General features: G+C 38.9%; 1 long non-coding RNA gene across 12 annotated transcripts in view; it reads left to right on the top strand.

The window, feature by feature from the left end:
* The window catches only part of LOC131273456 (uncharacterized), a 407,742-nt gene that overhangs the window by 169,919 nt on the left and 215,845 nt on the right, over positions 1-21,978 (top strand). For all 12 annotated transcript variants that reach the window (XR_011645849.1, XR_011645848.1, XR_011645847.1 and 9 more), the window contains one exon: positions 12,001-12,056. This is a non-coding gene — a long non-coding RNA (uncharacterized lncRNA). The remainder of the gene's footprint in view (positions 1-12,000; positions 12,057-21,978) is intronic.

The following is a 21,978-nucleotide window of genomic DNA, read 5'->3' on the forward strand; positions in this document are numbered from 1 at the left end:
CTATGACAAGATGAGCACTCACACACTCCCTAGAAGCCTGCCCCAGGTGCACTCTGTGCCAGGTGTCCCCCATCAAACACCTTAAACAAGTAACCCTTCCTTGTTATATTTTCTAAAGAGTTTTCTCAATATTACAGTTTCAACCACCTACTTGACAATCTCCTATTTTCACTTGCTCCCCCAAAGTCTTCTCCCTAAATGCATGGACCATCTGACCCATCCTCCCAACCCTAGCCCCTCTCAAGCCTGCAAAGCCACACCCAATAGTATCCCAATGCCCCCTTCTTATCCCTTCCCTGCATCACTACACTTCCACTTTATCATAGACTTCGCTCATGTAGGTGTCAGCTCACAACCTTCCTCTCTGCACCCCAATTTCCTGTAAGCCTGTCATCCAGTCTCTAGCTCTCTGAAACAACTTGATTTGCTTAATTCATATCAGAGAGGTCATGTAGTATTTGTCCTTCAATGCCTGACCTGCTTCACTCAACATAAGGTCCTCAAGATTCATCCATGTTATGCCATGTTTTAGTACTGTATTCCTTCTCATTGCTGAGTAGTATTCCATTGTGTGTATATACCACATTTTGTTTATCCATTCTTCTGTTGATGGGCATTTGGGTTGATTCCAACTTTTGGCAATAGTGAATCATGCCGCTATGAACAATGGTGTACATATATCAGTTCGTGTCTTTGTTTTCAGTTCTTCTGGGTATATACCCAGTAGTGGAATTGCTGGGTCATATGGCAAATCTATGGCTAGTTTTTTGAGAAACCACCAAACTGTCCATGAGAATGATTGGATTCCCATTCCTCCACATCCACTTATAGTCTTCGGTTTTGTTTTGTTTTGTTTTAGTGTTTTTGTTTGTTTGTTTCTTTCTTTCTCTCCCCTTCCCACCCCCCCAAGTTGCCTGCTCTCTATGTCCATTTGCTGCTTGTTCTTCTGTGACAGCTTCTATCCTTATCAGCGGCACCGGGAATCTGTGTTTCTTTTTGTTGCGTCATCTTGTTGTGTCAGCTCTCTGTGTGTGCAGTGCCATTCTTGGTCAGGCTGCACTTTCTTTCACGCTGGACAGCTCTCCTTATGGGGCACACTCCTTGTGCATGGGGCTCCCCCATGCAGCGGACACCCCTGCATGGCATGGCACTCCTTGCGCACATCAGCACTGCGCATGAGCCAGCTCCGCAGGGGTCAAGGAGACCCGGGGTTTGAACTGCGAACCTCCCATGTGGTAGACAGACACCCTATCCATTGGGCCAAGTCCGTTTCCCAGTCTTCTGTTTTTTTAATAACCGCCAGTCTAATAGGTGTAAAGATGGCATCTCATTGTAGTTTTGATTTGCATTTCCCTAATAGCTAGTGATGTTGAGCATCTTTTCATGTGTTTTTTAGCCATTTGTCTTTCTTCTTTGGAGAGGCATCTGTTCAAATCTCTTCCCCATTTTTTAAATTGGTTGTTTTTCTTTTTATTTTTGAGATATAGCATTTCTTTATATATCTGGGTATTAGTCTCCTATCAGATATATGGTTACCAGATATTTTCTCCCAGTGGGTAGGCTGACTTTTCACTTTCTTGATAAACTCCTGAGGTGCAAAAGGCTTTAATTTTGAGGTGGTCCCATTTATCTATTTTTTCTTTTGCTGCTCACGTTTTGGGTATGAAGTTCATGAAACCCATTTCCTATTACAAGGTTCTGTAGTTCTTGGCTCTTATATTTAGGTCTTTGGTCCATCTTGAGTTGATTTTTGTATAAGGTGTGAAATGGTAATCCTCTCATTCTTTTCCATATAGATATTCAATTCTGCAAGCACCATTTGTTGAAGAGGCCATTCTCTTCCAGTTGAGTAGACTTGGTGGCCTTGTTGAGTATCAGATGACTGTATATGCAAGGATCTATATCAGAACTCTCGGTTTGGTTCCATTGGTCGGTATGTTTATCCTTGTGCCAATACCATGCTGTTTTGACCACTGTAGCTTTGTAGTATGTTTTAAAGTCAGGTAGTGTGACTCCTCCGATTTCATTTTTCTTTTTCAATGTCTTTGACCATTTTGGGCCCCTTGCCCTTCCAAATAAATTTCATAGTTAGCTTTTCCAAACCACTAAAAAGTGCTGCAGTAATTTTATTGGGATTGTATTGAATTTGCAAATCAGTTTGGGTAGAATAGACATTTTAATGATGTTTTGTCTTCCTCTCCATGAACAGGGAATATTCTTCCCTTTATTTAGGTCTCCTTTGATTTCCTTTAACAGTGCTGTGTTTTCTGTGAGCAAGTCATGTAAATCTTTAGTTAAATTTATTCCTAGGTATTTGATTCTTTTGGTTGCTCTTGTAATTGGGATTTTAAAAAATTTCCTCTGCACATTGCTCATTATTGATGTACAGAAACATTATTGATTTTTGCACATTTATCCTCTAACCTGCCACTTTACTGAACTCTTCCTTTCATAAGCTCTAGAAGCTTTGTTATAGATTTCTCAGGGCTTTTGAGGTCATGACATGGTAAAATAGTGAAAGGTTATTCCTTCCTTTCCAATTTGGATGACTTTTATTTTCTTTTTTCTTGACTAAGTACTCAAACTATTTCTAATACAATGTTAAATAAGAGCAGTGACAGTGGACATCCTTCTGTTGTTCTGGATCTTAGAAGGAAAGCTTGTAGGATTTCACCATTGAATATGATGTTAGCTGTGTGTTTTTCATATATACCCTTAATTTTGTTGAGGAAGTTTCCTTCTATTGACTTTTCAAGTGTTTTTATCAGGAAACAGTGTTGTATTTTGTCGAATGCTTTTTGTGCAGGTTTTGAGATGATCATGCGATATTTTTTTCCTATCTGTTTATGTGGTGTATTCGATGGATTACTTTTTTTATGTGGAACTATCCTTGCATACCAGGGATGAAAAGCACTGGGTCATGGTGTATAGTTCATTTGATGTGTTGTTGAAAACAATTAAAAAGCATTGTGTTGAGGATTTTAGCATCTAGGTTCATTAAAGGGGTTGGCCTTTTGTTTTCCTTTCTTGTGGCATCTTTGGCTTTGGAATTAGGGAGTTGTTGACATCATAGAATAAGTTAGGCGATGTTCCCTCCACTTCTAATCTTTGGAAGAGTTTAAGCAGGATTGGTGTTTGTTCTTTCTGGAATGTGTGGTAGAATTCAGTTCGGAAGCCATCTAGTCCTGGATTCTTTGTTGGGAGGTTTTTGATGACTAACTCTATTTTGCTACTTGTCATTGGTCTGTTGAGTTCATCGATGTGGGCTGTTTGTTTCTTTCTAGGAATTTGTCCATTTCCTTTAAATTATCCATCTCATTGGCATACAGTTTTTCAGAGTATCCTCTTATGATACTCTTTGTTTCTCTGGGGTCTGTGGTGATATCCCTTTCCTTGTTTCTTATTTTATGTATTTGCATCTTCTCTCTTTTTTCTTTGTTAGTCTAGCTGAGGGTTTGTCACCTTTATTAATCTTTTAATTTTTTTAAAACTTTTTTTAGTGCTTTCTTATTTTCAATTTCATTTAGCTCATGTAATCTTTATTTCCTTCTTTCTCCTTGCTTTGGGGTCAGTTTGTTCATTTTCTAATTCCTCCAGGTGTGCAGTTATGTCTTTGATTTTAGCACTTCATTCTTTTTTAAAATGTAGACATCTATGGCTATAAATTTCACTCTCAGCACTGCTTTTCCTGCATCCCATAGGTTTTGATATGTTGTGTTGTCATTTTCATTCGTTTCAAGGTAGTTACTGATTTTGTTTTGTGATTTCCTCCTTTATCCACTGATTGTCTAAGAGTGTGTTTTTGACTACCATATTGTTGTGCCTAATCTAATTTTCTGCTCCTTACAGAGGTTGTCTGCCCCTTACTTCATTCCATTGTTGTATGAGAAATTATTTTGTATGATTTCAACCTTTCTGCATTTATTGAGAGTTGTTCTGTGGCCTAGCCTGTGGTCTGTCCTGGAGCATGATCCATGTGCATGCGAGTAGAATGTATATCCCTCTGTATTTGCATATAATATTCTCTATATGTCCATTAGCTCCCGATCCTCTAATGTATTATTCAAGGTTCCTGTTTCTTTTTTGATCCTCTTTTGAGATGTTCTGACTAATGGTGATCATGTTGTATTAAAGTCCCCCAATATAATTGTAGAGGCATCTATTTCACTATTTAGTTTTTCCAATGTTTGCCTCATGTATTTTGTGCCACCCTGGTTAGATGCATAAATGTTTATGATCTTTCTTCTTGATAGATTATCCCTTTTATTAGTATATATTGTCCTTCTTTGTCTCTATAGTTTTGCATTTAAAGTCTGTTTTGTCTGATATTAGTATAGCTAGTCCTGCCCTTTTCTAATTACTGTTTGTATATAAAATTCATTTCCAACCATTTACTTTCAATCTCCTTGCATCTTGTAGACAGCATATAGATGGGTCATATTTCCTCATCCATTCTGCCAGTCCGTGTCTCTTGATTGGAGAGTTTAATCCTTTAATATTCAGTGTTCTTAGTGTCAAGGAATTAGTTACATTAGCCATATTTTCTTCAGGTTTATGTGTGCCATACGTTGTTTTTATTTCTCTTTTTAGTTATTCTTATACTCCTCTCAATCTCTCTCTCTCTGTTTTCCTTCAACCTGCAGAAGCCCCTTTAGTATTTCTTGAAGGGCAGGTTTCTTATTGAGAAACTCTCCTAATTTCTGTTCATCTGTGAATATTTTGATCACTCCCTCATTTTTGAATGTCAGCTTTGCTGGATGGAGAATTCTTGGCTGGAAGCTTTTTTCTTTTGGCACCTAACTATGTCAACCCACTGCTTTCTTGCCTCCATGGTTTCAGATGATAAATCAGCACTTAATCTTATCAAGCTTCCCTTGTATGTGATGGATCTCTTTTCTCTTGCCACTTTCAGTATATTCTTTCTTTTTTTGAGCATTGGACAATTTGACAGGTATGTGTTTGGGTTAGGCCTGTAAGGATTTATACTGTTTGGGGTATACTGTGCTTCCTGGACATGTAGTCCATGTCCCTTAATAGAGTTGGGAACTTTCCCACCATTATTTCTTCTTTTTTATTTTTAAAGATTTTATTTTCATTTATTTCTCTCTCCTCCCCCCAGTCCATTTTTCTGTTCTCTGTGTCTATTTGCTGCGTTTTCTTCTTTTGTCTGCTTCTGTTATTGTCAGCGGCACAGGAATCTGTGTTTCTTCTTGTTGTGTCATCTTGCTGTGTCAGCTCTCCTTGTGTGTGGTGCCATTCTTGGGCAGGCTGCGCTTTTTTCACACTGGGCGGCTCTCCTTATGGGGCACACTCCTTGCACGTGGGGCTCCCCTACGCAGGGACACCCCTGCATCAGGGCACTCCTGTGTGTCAGGGCACTCCTTGCGTGCATCAGCACTGCATGTGGGCCAGCTCCACACGGGTCAAGGGGGCCTGGGGTTTGATCCGTGGACCTCCCATGTGGTAGACGGATGCCCTAACCACTGGGCCAAGTCTGCTTCCCCATTATTTCTTCTAATACTCCTTCTGCCCCATTATTTCTTCTAATACTCCTTCTGCCCCATTTCCCTTCTCTTCTCCCTCTGGGATGCCTATAATGTGTATGTTTGAGCATTTTGTATTGTCGTTCAAATCTCTAAGTCCCTGCTGGATTTTTTCCATCTTTTTATCTATCTGTTATATTGTCTGTCAGATATCAGCTGTACTGTCTTCCACATTGCTCTTTCCTCTGCCTGTTTAAATCTGCTATTATGTGCTTCCACTGAATTTTTGATTTCTTGCATTATGCCATTCATCATCATCATATCCATTATCTTCTTATGTATGTTTAGAATTTCTTCAGCATGTTCTCCCAGTATCTTCTTAATATCCTTTATCTCTTCCTTCATATCATTAAGCTGATTCATGATATGTTTGGACATCCTTGAATAGTTGGTCTACATCCTACATCTCCTCCTGCTTTTCAGTTTTTTTGTTAGACTGAGCCATGTCTTCCTCAGTATAGCTTGTAATTTTTTTGTTGGTGTCTGGGCATCTGTTTGTCTTAATGGGCTTATTTGGTTGGTTACCTCTCTTTCTACTCTAGGGTTTTATTTTGTTTCTTTGTGTGTGGAAAGGTTAGATTTTTTACTTGATTCCTCTTATTCTACATGCTTGCATTTATTTGTGTTCCCTTGAAAAATATTAAGACCAGAATAAAGGAAAGAAATAAGAGAAAAAGAATAAGAGTAATAATAATACAAAAAAGATAGAAGAGGAAATGTGCAAGAGCTAGGAAACTTAGTAACATGGGTAAAAAAATTATTAAAAAATGCAAAGGAATAAGATTAAAGAGGTGGAATAGATAAAAATAAAACCAACAAAATAGAGAGAAAAAAATAGAATGAATTGAAAAGATGGACAGATAAAAAGGGAAGAAAAAAACAAAGGAGAGACAAAAAAAAAAAAAAAACCAGGGAAACAGACTTGGCCCAGTGGTTAGGGTGTCCGTCTACCACATGGGAGGTCCGCAGTTCAAACCCCGGGCCTCCTTGACCCCTGTGGAGCTGGCCCATGCGCAGTGCTGATGCATGCAAGGAGTGCCCTGACACGCAGGGGTGTCCCCCGCGTAGGGGAGCCCCACGTGCAAGGGGTGCACCCATAAGGAGAGCCGCCCAGCGCGAAAGAAAGTACAGCCTGCCCAGGAATGGTGCCACCCACACTTCCCATATCGCTGATGACAACAGAAGCAGACAAAAGAAACAAGACGCAGCAAAGAGACACAGAGAACAGACAACGGGGGGGGGGGGGGGGAATTAAATAAATAAATAAATCTTAAAAAAAAAAACCAAAAACTGAAGACCAAACAAGAAGTGGTAGAATGGAAGAAAAGGAACAAAAGTCAGAAGATATAAAAATGAAGGAAAGAATAGAGAGAAAGTAGGGTGAAAAAAATAAGTAAAAAACAAAAAAGGAAACAAAAGGAAAAGAACAATCAAGAAACAAAACAGAAACCAAGAACCCAGGAAAAACAGCCGTCCCTCTTGGGCCCCTAGGGACCTATCATTTAATCACCCTGCAGTCTGCCCTCCACATGTTATGTACCCAGTTTTAGTGAATAAAATAAAGAAAAAAGAAAAAAAAATCCATAAAACCATAAAACAAAACAGTAGAAACTCAATATATAAATTCCCTACTGTAACGTGCAAGCTGCATGCCTTACCTTTCCCTGGATCCCTCCCCTTAGGAGGTACTGGAACTGAAACTAACAACCTTCTACATGCAAGGTAGGAATTCCCTCAGTGAGCTCCATCAGCTCTATAGACTAAAGAGGCTTTTGAAAGCTTATCTGACACTTTTCTGCCCCCGTTTCCCTCAAGCAAGTTGGATTTCTAACAGTTTTGAGGAGCAAGTCTGGTTAGATGCCTGTTGCCATCCCCTCCCTGACCAGCTTCCTCTCTCCCAGGGTGGCTGGGTATGACAGCCTGCCTAAGCAGATTCCCCCTTCCCCATCCCCCAGGCCACCTCAGTGCTAGCTGGTGTCCTCCCTGAGATTCAGACTGGGCTTAGGTGGCCAAATCGACAGAAAGGAGAACACTCTTGACCCTTCACCATACCCCTCTTCTTCCCAGAGAATGCTCTCCTCCGTTAGCTGGCTGGTGAGAATTAGGGGTTCCATGGAGGCTATTTTCCTTGAGGGTAGGGTTTACCTGCCTGCCATTTCCAGCCACAGGGTCGAGCAACTCACGATTTTCCCTTGGGCCCTTTGTCTCTTTGTTCAGCTCCCTCTTGAACAATGCCCTGCAGCCTCCTGCTCTGTGGATTCCCGAAACATCTCACTTGGGTAGGAGTTTGCCCCCTTTGCTGTTTTTTGCGAATGAGTGAACAGTGCTTACCTACATTGAAGCCATTTTCCCAAAACTCCCTCTTGTATTTCTTGTAGCATCAGTTTAGGTTGTTTATGGATTTCCAGGAATTTGTCCATCCCATCTAGGTTGTCTAATTTGTTGGCATACAGTTTCTCATAATATCTTCTAATGGTTCTTTTTATTTCTGTGGGAACATCATAACTTCCCCCTTTCATTACCGATTGTATTTATTTGCATCTTCTCTCTTTTTTCTTTGTTATTCTAGCTAGACGTTTGTCAATTTTATTGATCATCTGAAAGCACCAGCTTTTGGTTTTGTTTATTTTCTCTATTGTTTTTTGTCCTCACTTTCATTTATTTCTGCTCTAATCTTTATTATTTCTTTCTTTCTGCTTGTTGTGGGAATGGTTTCCTGTTCTTTTTCTGGTTTCTCCCATTGTTCAGTTAGGTCTTTGATTTTAGCTCTTTCTTCTTTTTAAATATATGCATTTAGGGCTATAAATTTCCCACTCAACACTGCCTTTGCTGTATTCCCTAAGTTTTGATAAGTTATGTTCTTGTTTTCATTTGTCTCAATATATTTGCTAATTTCACATACAATTTTTCTTTGTCCCACTAATTGTTTAGGAGTATATTGTTCAGCCTCCACACATTTGTGAATTTTCCCTTTTTCTGTCTGTTATTGATTTCCTGTTTCATTCTATTATGATCTGAGAAGGTGCTTTGTATAGTTTCAATCCTTTTTATGTTTATTGAGACCTGCCTTGTGTCCTAACATGTGGTCTATCCTGGAGAAAGATCCATGAGCACTTGAGAAGAATGTATAACCTGCTGATTTGGGTTGCAATGTTAGGTCTCTTTCATTTATCACATTGTTCAAGTTCTGTTTCCTTGTTGATCTTCTGCCTAGTTGCTCTATCTAATGACGTGAATGGTGTGGCAAATTCTCCAATTATTACTGTACAGATGTCTGTTACTCCCTTCAATTTTGCCAGAGTTTGCCTCATGTATTTTGGGGCACCCTGGTTAGGTGCATAGACATTTGTGACTGTTATTTCTTCCTGGTGGTTTGTCCCTTTTATTAATATATAATAGCATTCATGATTTTTGCATTTAATGTCTGTTTTGTCCTATGTTAGTATAGTTACCCCTGATCTTTTCTGGTTACTATTCATGTGGAGAATCTTTCTTCACCCTTTCACTTTCAGCCAGTTTATATCCCTGGATCTAAGGTGAGTCTCTTTTAAGAAGCATTTGGATGGCTCATGTTTTTTCATCCATTCTGTCAGCCTATATCTTTTGATTGGGGTGTTTAATACATTTTCATTCAGTGATACTACTGTAAATGCATTATTTACTTCTGACAATTCTTTGTTTTTCATATGTCATGTCTTTTTACTCTTTTGGTTATCCTTTCTGCTATTCTTGCCTTCTACACTCTCCTCCAAGCCTCCCTTTCCTGTCTTTTTTGTTTAGGCTGTAAGGCTCCCTTTAATATTTCCCACAAAGGCAGGTTCTTTTTTTATGAACTCTCTTAGTTTCTGTTTTGTTGTGAATATTTTAAACATACCTTCGTATTGAAGGACAGATTTGCTGGATAAAGAATTTTCAGCTGGCAATTTTGGAAATTTGTATGAATCTCATTGATAAGTAGTCCCAAAATCTGTATTTTATCTACGGCATTGATATATTCCTTTGGTTGGAGCATTTCCATTTTCTTGATATAGATGGTAATTTTTTCCTGATGTCTAGGCAGCTGATTATGATGATGAGTTTTCTCAAATACTCAATTCCTCTCTCTTTCGTACAGATTTAGTAGTGGGAGGCTGTGTGTTACTGCTGTTCTTTGATTCTTGGTTTCAACGTGTTGTGGGTCTTTAGGATTGTCCCTGTTGCTAAATCTGGGCCCTGGACCCAGTAATGTACACACGGTTTTGCTGTCAAGATTCCTTTCCTTTTCCCCTCTCTCTTTTCTGGAGGTATCTAGCCATCTCCTGTGTCCTAAACCCTAGGAAAAATTTTTTTCCCAGGCCATTTTTGCCTGTCTTCTATATATTTTTCTGGGAGAAGAGAAATGTCCATGTCTTTCTAGTCTACCAATCTTCCTGGAAGTCTCTGAAATGGGAATTTTTTTTTAACAAGTCAGTTTTATTGATACATATTTATAAACATACAATTCATTCAAAGTGCACAATCAATGATATTTGGTATAATCACATAGTTTTGCATTCACCATTTCAATCATTATTAGAGCATTTTCATTATTTCAATAATAATAATAATAAGCAAAAACAAATAAGAAAATTCCTCACCTCTCAATCTCTCTATACTTCCCCCACTGTACATAGCTGCTGTTTGGCTAGTCTATCCAAAATGTATAATCAATGGCTTTTAGTATAATCACGATGTTGTATGTTCCCATCATCTCAAAACTTTTAGAACGATCTCATTACTCCAAAAAGAAAGACTCCACACCCCTTAGCATTCCTTCCTCAGACCTACATAACCACTCATCTCCTTTCATCTTTATAAATTGTGTAAATTGAATCATACAATCTATAGTTATGCTGTGTTTGGTCTCCTTCACTTAGTATAATGGTTTTTGTGTGTGTGATATTGACATTTTTTACTATTAACTTACATTTGTTCAGCTACAAAGAAAAACGGTCTTATATATGCAGTTCTACCCATATTCATATTTCACATAATATCTTTGTATTTCACATAATATATTTAGTTCATGATAGGGCAGTCATACAGTATTTGTCCTTTTGTGCCTAGCTTGCTTCATTCACCATAATGTCCTCCAGGTTCATCCATGTTCTTGTATGTTTCATGACTTCATTTTTTATTGCTGCATAATATTCCATCATGTATATTCTCCACAATTTGTTTATCCATTCATCACTTGATGGACATCTGGGTTGTCTCCAACTTTTGGCTATTGTCAATAACTATGAATACTGAATATTGATGTGCAGATGTCTGTTTGTGTCACAGCCCTCAGTTCTTCTGGGTATATACCTAGCAGTGGTATTGCCAGGTCCCATGACAAGTCTATATTCAACGTCCTTAGGAACTGCCAAACAGTCTTCCACAGTGGCTATACCATTCTGCATTCCCACTAATAGTGAATAAACATTCCTATCTCTCTACATCCTCTCCAACATTTACAATTTTCTGACTTTATAATAGCAGCCAGTCTAATAGGTGTGATATGGTATCTCATTATCGTTTTGATTTGCATTTCCCTAATTGCAAGTAAAGTTGAACCCTTTTTTATGTATATCTTTGCCGTTTGTATTTCTTCTTTGGACAGTTGTCTTTTCAAGTCTTTTGCCCGTTTTTAAATTGGGTAGCTTAGCTTTTTATTGCTCAGTTGTATGATCTCCATGTATACCATGGATATTAAATCCTTATCAGATATGTGATTGCCAAATATTTTCTCCTAAGACATGGGGAATTTTAAACATGATTTATTAAGGTTGACTCATGTAAGGTGATTTTTGCATGTTTCTCATTTTAAAGATAAGGAAATTAAGATTAAAGAGGTGAAGTAAATTACCCAGATCAATTTTTTACATGGAGGGCAATCTTGATTTTTAAAATAATATACTCATATCTTTTTAAAAAATGAATTCATAAAAATGGGAAAAAAGATATGATGATGTGCTCTACTCTTAGTTCAGAAAATCTTGTAAACATAATTAGGTCATCCCTGACCTGTCTGTACTTGTTTCTCTCCTCCCAGTGGCCCCCTAAGGACTAGTCCTTGCCAGTGAAATTCTTATGGCTTAAGGATTTTCTTCTTTTTTCTGTATCCCTTCATCACCTATTAATTCTCATTTACCAATTTTTTTCAAACTGAAGGGAAGGAGGTTTAATCTATAAGGTTGCTTCTCCCCCGCTTCCTTCTCTGTCCTTCCAGTTTACATATACATGCACATGCCCACACACGAGCATGCGCACAAACCCACATCCCCAGATGCTGCCCAGGGGTCCTACTGCTGTGTCCCAAAGTTGTTTCTTAAGTTCGTGTCATGTCTCCTAAGGATTTTACTTCTCTTGTTCTAGGGTCAGTAAGAAAAATGAGACTGGTAGCCTTCCAAAATGTCTGACTTTATTCTTTGTGTATTTTTTTACTCTTTGGTAGAGTTATAGATGCTTCAACAGCCTCTTCAGTGCCTCAGTCAAGATTGACAACACGGGGTAAGTTGATGACTACTAAGTGTAGGGAAAGGTATGGTAAGTATCCATGCCAATCAATACCTTGTTTACGTGGCAGCCTGAATATAACTTTCTTTTTGCATCTAGATAGAAAAACTAAGAAAAACTCATAGGAAAAACTTCTGGTCTCTTTGTGACTGTTAGTTACTAGCCACCAAAATCCTTAGAAAGCTCTCAGAATGCCTGTGTTTCAGACTCTAGTAGAGTGGAACAAGGAAGAGAATGCTCATGGGTAGCAAGGAGGGTAGTAGCAATAGAACAGGAAACAGAGGAACTATTGGTCAAAAGGAGAGGAGCTAGTAGAGCCTGGGGCTGTCCTTCCCTGTCCAGGGCTCTGCCACCACCTGAGGCTCTGGTACCCCGATCCCTGCACCAGCCCTCGTATTTGATGGAGGCCCTGCCTCAGGAGTGCAGTCATTTGAACCCTGCTTGAGGACCAGGAAAAGCATCCATGCCACATGAAGAGAAAGGAGGTGACAGGGGCCTTGAGAAGCAGGCAGTTAGAAGGGGCAAGAAGGATGTGTACATTCAAACTGAAGTTGAATCTTCAGAAGGAAATGTAACCTCACAGTGGTGTTACATGTGACAAATAGATTCAGTAGTAAAGAACTGTACTGAATCTTGGTTCATTTGGCCTTTTTGCCAGACCTGTGACCTTCCTTACAACCATAAAAATCCTTGTTTCTAGAGAAAAAAATAAAATATCAGGGTCCAAATAACTTAGTTACAAATACCATTTTAGATTTCAACCAGTTTAGAAGAGTAGACCACTTTTACGTAATCTCAACATTGAGGTCAGTTGGTGTCTGTCTAATCATGAACATTTAGACATCTTTAGCACTGATCTGAATGAATTGACATCAGCAATTTGTGATGGATTATTTCTAAAATCTTCTATATATTCTGTATATAACTTTCTGTATCTTTTGATGACGAAAGATAGTTAACGAAGGGTTTCCAAAACCTTAGAAAACTATCAGAAAGCCTGAAACTCACCTGGAGTGGAACAAAAAAGAGAGAAAATTGTTTGGAATCAATTTGGGTAATAAAGTAGACAGGGAACAGAGGCACCCTTGGCAAAAAGAAAGGAAGTGAGAGTGGATGTAACTCAACCAATTGAGCACCTGCCTCCCACATGGGAGGTCCCAGGTTTGGTTCCCAGTGCCTCCTAAAGAAAACAAACAATGAGCAGAAAACAAGCAAAAACAATGAGCAGACAGTGAACAAAAACAACAAACAGGTAATGAGCAAAACAACGAGCAAACAAGAAGGGGGAAGCTGATATGGCTCAGTGGTTGAGTGCTGGCCTCCTGCATACAAGGTCCCGTGTTCAACCCCCCAGTCCCAGTACCTTAAAAAAAGAAATAACAACAACACAAAACAAACAAATAAAAAATGAAAAAAAAAAGGACATAATAGATCCTGGGTCTGAACTTTACCCCCCACACGCTGCATCTGAGGCTAATGCCCCAAAACCTTGACCCAGCCTTATTTGGATGTAGTCCCTAACTCAGGCATGCAGTTCTTTGAATAACATCTGGGGCAGTAATGACATCTACATTCATGAAGAGTAAGGAGGTGGCAGAGGTGTTTGTGTAACAGGAGATTTAAACGAGAAAGATGGGTATCTACAACTGAAGCTAAACTTTGAAGTAAATTTATCTGCAAATGCTGTTACACTTAGGGGAGAGGTTAAGTAAAAAGGAACTGTAATTAAATCTTGATATTTTTGATAGAACTAAGTTTTCTTTACAAGCATATAGAACCTATTTCTAGGGAAAAATTGAATGACAGGTTCCAAATAATATATTTTGACATAATTTTTTAGTTCAACCGCTATTTCAGTTGAAGAGTGATTGTAGCTAATAACAAAAAAAAGCTGTTTGAAATTATGTGGCATTTTAATACATTTCAATATATTTTTAACCCCCTGTGGTGGATTGAATTGTGTAGCTAAGTTTGGACATGTTCGTGGTCTTGAGCCACATTCTGGTAGGAGTAGACCCTTCGTAATTAAGATGTTATTTCATTTGTAGTTCTGGGGCTTGTATTTAGGTCTTTGATCTAATTTGAGTTAATTGTTGTATATGATGAGAGATGGGGGTCCTCCGTTCTTTTGCTTATGGATATCCAGTTCTCTCAGCACCATTTGTTGAGATAATTGTTTCCCAATTTTGTGAACTTGGCAGTCTTGTAAAAATCAATTGGCTAGCGAAGTGGCTGTGGCTTAATCAATTGGGGTCCCGTCTGCCATATGGGAGGCCCTGAGTTCACATCTGGGGCCTCCTTGCGAAGACCTGCAAGCTCTGTGTAGCACCACCCTGCCCACCAGCACCATAGAGAGTCAACTCAACAAGGTGATGCAACAAAAGAGGGAGACTAGCAAGAACACAGAGGAGCACACAGTGAATGGACACAGAGAGGAGACAGCAAGCAGGCCATAAGGGGGGAGGGGAAATTAAAAAAAATACACAGAAGAATGCACAGCAAATAGACACAGAGAGCAGACAGCATGCAAAAAGCCATGGCAGGGAGGGGGGGAGCATTAAAAAATCAATTGGTCATAGATATGGGGTTCTGTTTCTGAACTCTCAATTCAATTTCATTGGTCAGTATATCTCATCTTGTGCCTTTTCTGTGCTATTTTGACCACTGCAGCTTTGTAATAAATTTTAAAGTCAGGCGGTGTGAGTCCTCCAACTTTGTTTCCTTTCAAGAAGGTTTTGTCTATTTGAGGCCCTTTACACTTCCATAGAAATTTGATGATGGGATTTCAGTTTCTCAAAGAATGCTGTTGGAATTTTGATTAGGATTTCATTAAATCTGTAAATGGCTTTAGGTAGAATTAACCTTATCAAATTTGTCTTCCAATCTGTGGACATGGAATGTTTCCAATCTGTGGCCTTGGGAATGTCCTCCCACTTATTTAAGTTTTATTTGATTTGTTTTTAGCAAAGTTTTGTAGTTTTCCATGTATAGCCTTTACATTCTTGGTTAAATGCATTCTTAGATATTTGATTCTTTTAGATGCTATTGTATGTAAATAGAATCTTTCATTGATTCCCTCTTAAGATTATTTATTATTAGTGTATAGAAGCACTGATGGTATTTGCATGTTGATTTGTTCCTCACCCCTTTGTTGGATTCATTTATTATCTCTAGGAGCTTTATTGTGGGATTTTCTGTGGGGAAAGTTTTACTTCTTCCTTTCGAACTTGGATGCCGTTTATTTCTTTTTCTTTCCTAATTGCTCTGACTAGAATTTCTAATATTATGATGAATAACTATAACAGTAAGCATCTTTGTCTGGTTCCTGATCTTAGAGGGAAGCTTCCAGTATTTCAACATTGAGTATGATGTTAGTCGAGGACTTGTCATAAATGCCTTTTGTCATGTTGAGAAGATTCCTCCTAGTCCTTTTTTTTTTATTGTTTTTATCAAGGATTTTGTCAAATGCCTTTTCTGTGTAAAATGAGATTGCTCATATGATATTTTCCCCTTCATTTAAATGTGGTTTATTACATTGATTGAATTTCTTATTTTGAACCACCTTTGCATTCCTGGGATAAATCCCACTTGATCATGGTACATATTCCTTTTAATATGCTGTTGGTTTCTATTTTCTGGTATTTTATTGGGTATTTTTGCATCTATATTTATAAGGGAACTTCATCTATAGTTTTCTTTTCTTGTGATGTCTTTATCTGACTTTGGTATCAGACAAATATTAGCCTCATAGGATGAGTTTGGAAGAGTTCCCTCCTCTTTAACATTTGGCAGTGTTTGAGAAGAAATTAATCCTTCTTTGAGTGCTTGATAGAGTTCACCAGAGAAGCCATCTGGTCTTGGACTTTTCTTTTTTGGGAGGTTTTCCTTTTTATTACTGTTTCAGTCTCTTTCCTTGTTATATTGTTGAGACCTGTTTCTTTTTTGAAACAGTTTAGGCAAATTGTATGTTTCTAAGAATTTGTCCATTTCCTCTAAATTTATCTGATTTGTTGGTATACATTTGTTCATAGTATCCTCTTTTTTTTTTTTTATTTTTTTTTTATTTTTTTTTTATAATTTTTTTATTTTTTATTGACTTTGTAATAATATTACATTAAAAATATATATGTGAGGTCCCATTCAACCCCACCCCCCCACCCCCCCTCTCCCCCCCCCCCAACAACACTCGTTCCCATCATCATGACACATCCATTGGATTTGGTAAGTACATCTTTGGGCACCTCTGCACCTCATATACATTGGTTCACATCATGTCCCATACTCTCCTCTATTCCATCATGTAGGCCCTGTGAGGATTTACAATGTCCGGTGATTACCTCTGAAGCACCATCCAGGGCAGCTCCATGTCCCGAAGACGCCTCCACCTCTCATCTCTTCCTGCCTTTCCCCATACCCTTTGTCCATTATGTCCACTTTTCCCAATCCAATGCCACCTCTTCTATGTGGACACTGGATTGGTTGTGTCCATTGCACCTTTATGTCAAGAGGAGGCTCAGATTCCACCTGGATGCTGGATGCAATCCTCCCATTTTCAGTTGTAATCACTCTAGGCTCCATGGTGTGGTGGTTGTCCTTCACCTCCATCTTAGCTGAGTGTGGTAAGTCCAATAAATCAGATTGTAGGTGCTGGAGTCTGTTGAGGCTCAGGATCTGGCTATCACATTGTCAGTCCAGAGATTCAAATCCCCTAAATATATCTTAAACCCCAGCATTAACTGCACCTCCAGCACATTAGCATGCAAGTCTTATGAAGGGAGATCCCATCTGAGTCCAGATTCATCACACATAAACACCATTTCCAAAGAGGGGCCATCTGCCCTGGTAGTTAACCCCATCGGCCATGACCATAACTCCCATGGGTCTCTTTAGCCCTCAAAGGAACCAATATCTGGGGGTTGTATCTGCTTTATCTGTCTCTCTGACTCTGCTCAGTTGTGCATGAGGGCAAACCTTCTGCCAGCCTCCAGACTCTTTTTTAGAAACTCGTAGCCATATAAACTCATTTCTCCTTTCCATTTCCCCCTTACTTTAGGTCAAACAGCATTTTAAAGTCATGGTATTTTATGTAGACATGGATATTCTGCTGATCCGCATTGAACCTTCCGTATAAGGTCATTTTCCAGTTGCATCATCAGTTGGTAGTTGATAGTGGTCCCTCGTTGCCAGGGAGGCTCATCCCCGGGTGTCATGTCCCACGCTGGGGGGAAGGCATTGCATTTACATGCTGAGTTTGGCTTCGAGACTGGCCACATTTGAGTAACATGAAGGCTGACAGAAGGAAATTCCCAGGCACAAAGTTGCTCTAGGCCTTGTTATTATTTTGGGTTTATCAGCTCACAAGCATAGTCATTAGTATCGGGGGCTCACTGTTGAACCCTCACTCCCTCCCGGTCCCCACCACTGTACCTGGGAGACTGTCGCTGCTCCCCTAGGGACCACGACAGAGCACCACTGGCCGGGAACCCAGTACCCCCCCTACTGTGGTTTTTAATTGTTGCCACTATGAGTATATCCAAACATTACCATGCACCCTGGACATATGTTCTGTACAGCTCCCTGTCAGTCATATATCATCTGTCATTGGTATCCCATACCAGTATCCCTCCATTGCCATTGTTGAAACACTCTGTGATCCAGAACTCCCCGAAATTTGAAGCCCAATATAATGTCATGGTCCCTTACTAGGGAATGGCATATAGCGATGAGTTTAAAGGATAGATAAAGAACTTGGATAAAGTTAGATAAAGAACTTAGATAAAGAATGTTGACTTGAAAAAATTCCACATCCTATTTTTCCCCCCCCCCCCCTAATTATTCAGCTTTTCTTCACAGGAGTCCTAGACCACAGCAATGTATATATATAATATACAGCACTCCCACACATCCACCAGAAAACCTTTTCCCTTCCACAGTGATACTCTTACGCCCTATTCATATCATATTTACTTAAAGTGATGTACAGAGTCTGAGACATTAGCTTTCTAACAAGGTGACATCTGTATTTACATTATGGTGCATACTTTAGGATACACAGTTCTTTACATTTTTAGTTATCCTATGTTTTACATTATGGTTTACATTATCAGTCTGTCATCTCCTATATGTTATGGTGTAATATTACATGTTTTATATCCATCCTTGTGTACTCTCAAGAAACTCCTCTCTTACCCCCCATTTACTTTGGTGCCACACATTTAACGTCCATTTTCCCTTCCACCTTAGTGCCCTCAGTGATAGCCAACCTCCGTTTCCTGAGGAGCCACTTCCAGAGATAGATGGAATAGTGTTCAGGGCCTAACTTGCTCGACTGCCCCAATGCCCTGGGAGCCACCCTTTCTCTCGAGGGATACAGTTCCCTCTATTGGATGGCATTAGTCCTCCCCAGGATGTGGATCCACCCCCACTCTCACTACTTGGGTTTCTACCCCATGGTGTCACCCACTCTGGCAGAATGAGCATTTAGACATTCCCCAGGAGCCCGTCCTGCATCAGACCCTCCCCTCCGAGCATTCTAAACAGGTAACCCTCTTTATTATATTTTGATATGATTTTCTCGGCATTTTACTCTCCACCAACACCTGGCCCTCTCCTGGTTCGTATGCTACCCCTCCCTCCCCCCACTTTTGGGCAACGTTACCCACCCGTCCCTCCCCAGCCACCCTCAAACCCGCAAAGCCCCAAGCAAAGGCAACCCCTTGCCCCCCTTTTATCTCTTCTTTGTGTTCATACTTACCACCATCTCGTCTTAAATTCCACCCCTGCAGACATCGGCTCATATCCTTCCTCCACCCTCCGATTTCCTGCAAGCCTATCGTTCAGTCTCTTGCTATCTAGGGCAGCTTATTTATTTCATATCATTGAGGTCATGTAGTATTTGTCCTTCAATGTCTGGGTTGCTTCACTCAACATAAGGTTCTCAAGATTCATCCATGTTATCACATGTGTTTGTAGTGTGTTTGTTCTTACAGCTGAGTAGTATTCCATTGTGTGTATATACCACATTTTATTGATCCACTCGTCTGTTGATGGGCATTTGGGTTGATTCCAACTTTTGGCAATAGTGAACAATGCTGCTATGAACATTGGTGTACATATATTGGTTTGTGTTCTTGTTTTCAGTTCTGCTGGGTATATTCCCAGCAGTGGTATTGCTGGGTCATATGGCAAATCTATGGCTAGTTTTTTGAGAAACCGCCATACTGTTCTCCAGAATGGTTGGATCCTTCTGCATTCCCACCAGCAGTGGATGAGTGTTCCCCTTCCTTCACATCCTCTCCAGCACTTGTATTCTTCTGTTTTTTTCATAGCTGCCAATCTTATGGGTGTAAGATGGTATCTCATTGTGGTTTTGATTTGCATTTCCCTGATAGCTAGAGATTTGGAACATTTTTTCATGTGCTTTCTTGCCATTTGTATTTCTTCTTCGGAGAAGTGTCTGTTTAAGTCTTTTTCCCATTTTTTAAATGGATTGTTTATCTTTTTATTTTCAAGATGTAGGAGTTCTTTATATATGCAAGTTATAAGTTTCTTATCAGATATATGATTGCCAAATATTTTCTCCCACTGTGTGGGCTCCCTTTTTACTTTCTTGACAAACTCCTTTGAGGTGCAGAAGGCTTTAATTTTGAGGAAGTCCCATTTATCTATTAGTTCTTTTGCTGCTCGTGCTTTTGGTGAGATATTCATAAATCCATTACCTATTACAAGGTCCTGTAGATGTTTCCCTACACTGCTTTCTAAGGTTTTTATGGTCTTGGCTTTTATATTTAGGTCTTTGATCCATCTTGAGTTGATCTTTGTATAAGGTGTGAGATGGTAATCCTCTTTCATTCTTCTACATATGGCTATCCAGTTCTCCAGACACCATTTGTTGAATAGGCCACTCTCTCCCAGTTGAGAGGGTTTGGTGGCTTTATCGAATATTATGTGGTTGTATATGTGAGGTTCTATATCAGAGCTTTCAATTCGATTCCATTGGTCTATATGTCTCTCCTTATGCCAATACCATGCTGTTTTCACCACCGTAGCTTTATAGTATGTTTTGAAGTCAGGTAGTGTGATTCCTCCAATTTCGTTTTTCTTTTTCAGTATGTCTTTGGCTATTCGGGGTCTCTTTCCTTTCCAAATAAATTTCATAGTTAGTTTTTCTAATTCCTTAAAGAAGGCTGCATTGATTTTTATTGGGATTGCATTGAATGTGTAGATCAGTTTTGGTAGGATAGACATCTTAATAATGTTCAGTCTTCCTATCCATGAACAAGGAATAGTCTTCCATTTATTTAGGTCTTCTTTGATTTCCTTGAACAATCTTGTATAGTTCTCAGTGTATAAGTTCTTTACCTCTTTAGTTAAATTTATTCCTAAGTATTTGATTTTTTTATTTACTATTGTGAATGGTATTTGTTTCTTGATTTCCTCCTGATCTTGCTCATTATTGGTGTACAGAAATGCTACTGATTTTTGTGCATTGATCTTATAACCTGCGACTTTACTAAACTCATTTATGAGTTCTAGAATCTTCGTTGTAGATCTCTCAGGGTTTTCTATGTATAGGATCATGTCATCTGCAAATAATGAAATTTTGACTTCTTCCTTTCCAATTTGAATGCCTTTTATTTCTGGTTCTTGCCTCAGTGCTCGAGCAAGTACTTCTAAGACAATGTTAAATAGGAGCGGCGACAGTGGGCATCCTTGTCTTGTTCCTGAGTTTAGAGGGAAGGAGTCTAGGATTTCTCCATTGTAAACAATATTGGCTTTAGGTTTTTCATATATACTCTTTATCATGTTCAAAAAATTTCCTTGTATTCCAATCATTTGGAGTGTTTTTATCAAGAAAGGGTGCTGTATTTTGTCAAATGCTTTTTCTGCATCAATAGATATAATCATGTGATTTTTTTCCTTCAATCTGTTTATATGGTGTATTACGTTGATTGATTTTCTTATGTTGAACCATCCTTGCATACCTGGGATGAATCCCACTTGGTCGTGGTGTATAATTCGTTTAATGTGTTGTTGAATACGATTAGCAAGTATTTTGTTAAGTATTTTTGCGTCTAGGTTCATTAGAGAAATTGGTCTGTAATTTTCCTTTCTTGTGATGTCTTTGTTTGGCTTTGGTACTAGGGTAATGTTGGCATCATAGAAGGAGTTGGGTAATGTTCTTTCTGTTTCGATGGTTTGGAATAGTTTCAGCAGGATTGGTGTCAGTTCTTTCCGGAATGTTTTATAGAATTCACCTGTGAAGCCATCTGGCCCTGGGCTCTTCTTAGTTGGGAGATTTTTAATAACTGATTCTATCTCTCTGCTTGTGATTGGTTTGTTAAGATCATCAATTTCTTCTTTTGTCAATATGGGCTGTTTATGTGTTTCTAGGAATTTGTCCATTTCCTCTAGATTGTCATTTTTGTTGGAATATAGTTTTTCAAAATATCCTCTTATGATAGTCTTTATTTCTGTGGGGTCAGTGGTGATATCGCCTTTCTCATTTCTTATTTTGTGTATTTGCATCTTCTCTCTTTTTTTCTTTGTTAGTGTTGCTAAAGGTTTGTCAATTTTGTTAATCTTCTCAAAAAACCAGCTCTTGGTCTTGTTTATCTGTTCAAGTGCTTTCTTATTTTCTATTTCATTTAGTTCTGCTCTTATCTTTGTTATTTCCTTCCTTCTTCTTCCTGTTGGGTTACTTTGTTGTTGTTTTTCTAATTCCTTCAAATGTGCAGTTAGTTCTTCAATTTTTGCTCTTTCTTCTTTTTTGATATATGAATTTATGGCTATAAACTTCCCTCTCAGTACTGCTTTTGCTGCATCCCATAAATTTTGGTATGTTGTGTTATCATTATCATTTGTTTCAAGGTAGTCATTGATTTCTTTTGAGATTTCCTCTTTGACCCACTGTTTT

Source organism: Dasypus novemcinctus, chromosome 15, assembly GCF_030445035.2.
Source record: "Dasypus novemcinctus isolate mDasNov1 chromosome 15, mDasNov1.1.hap2, whole genome shotgun sequence".
Lineage (NCBI taxonomy): Eukaryota > Metazoa > Chordata > Mammalia > Cingulata > Dasypodidae > Dasypus > Dasypus novemcinctus.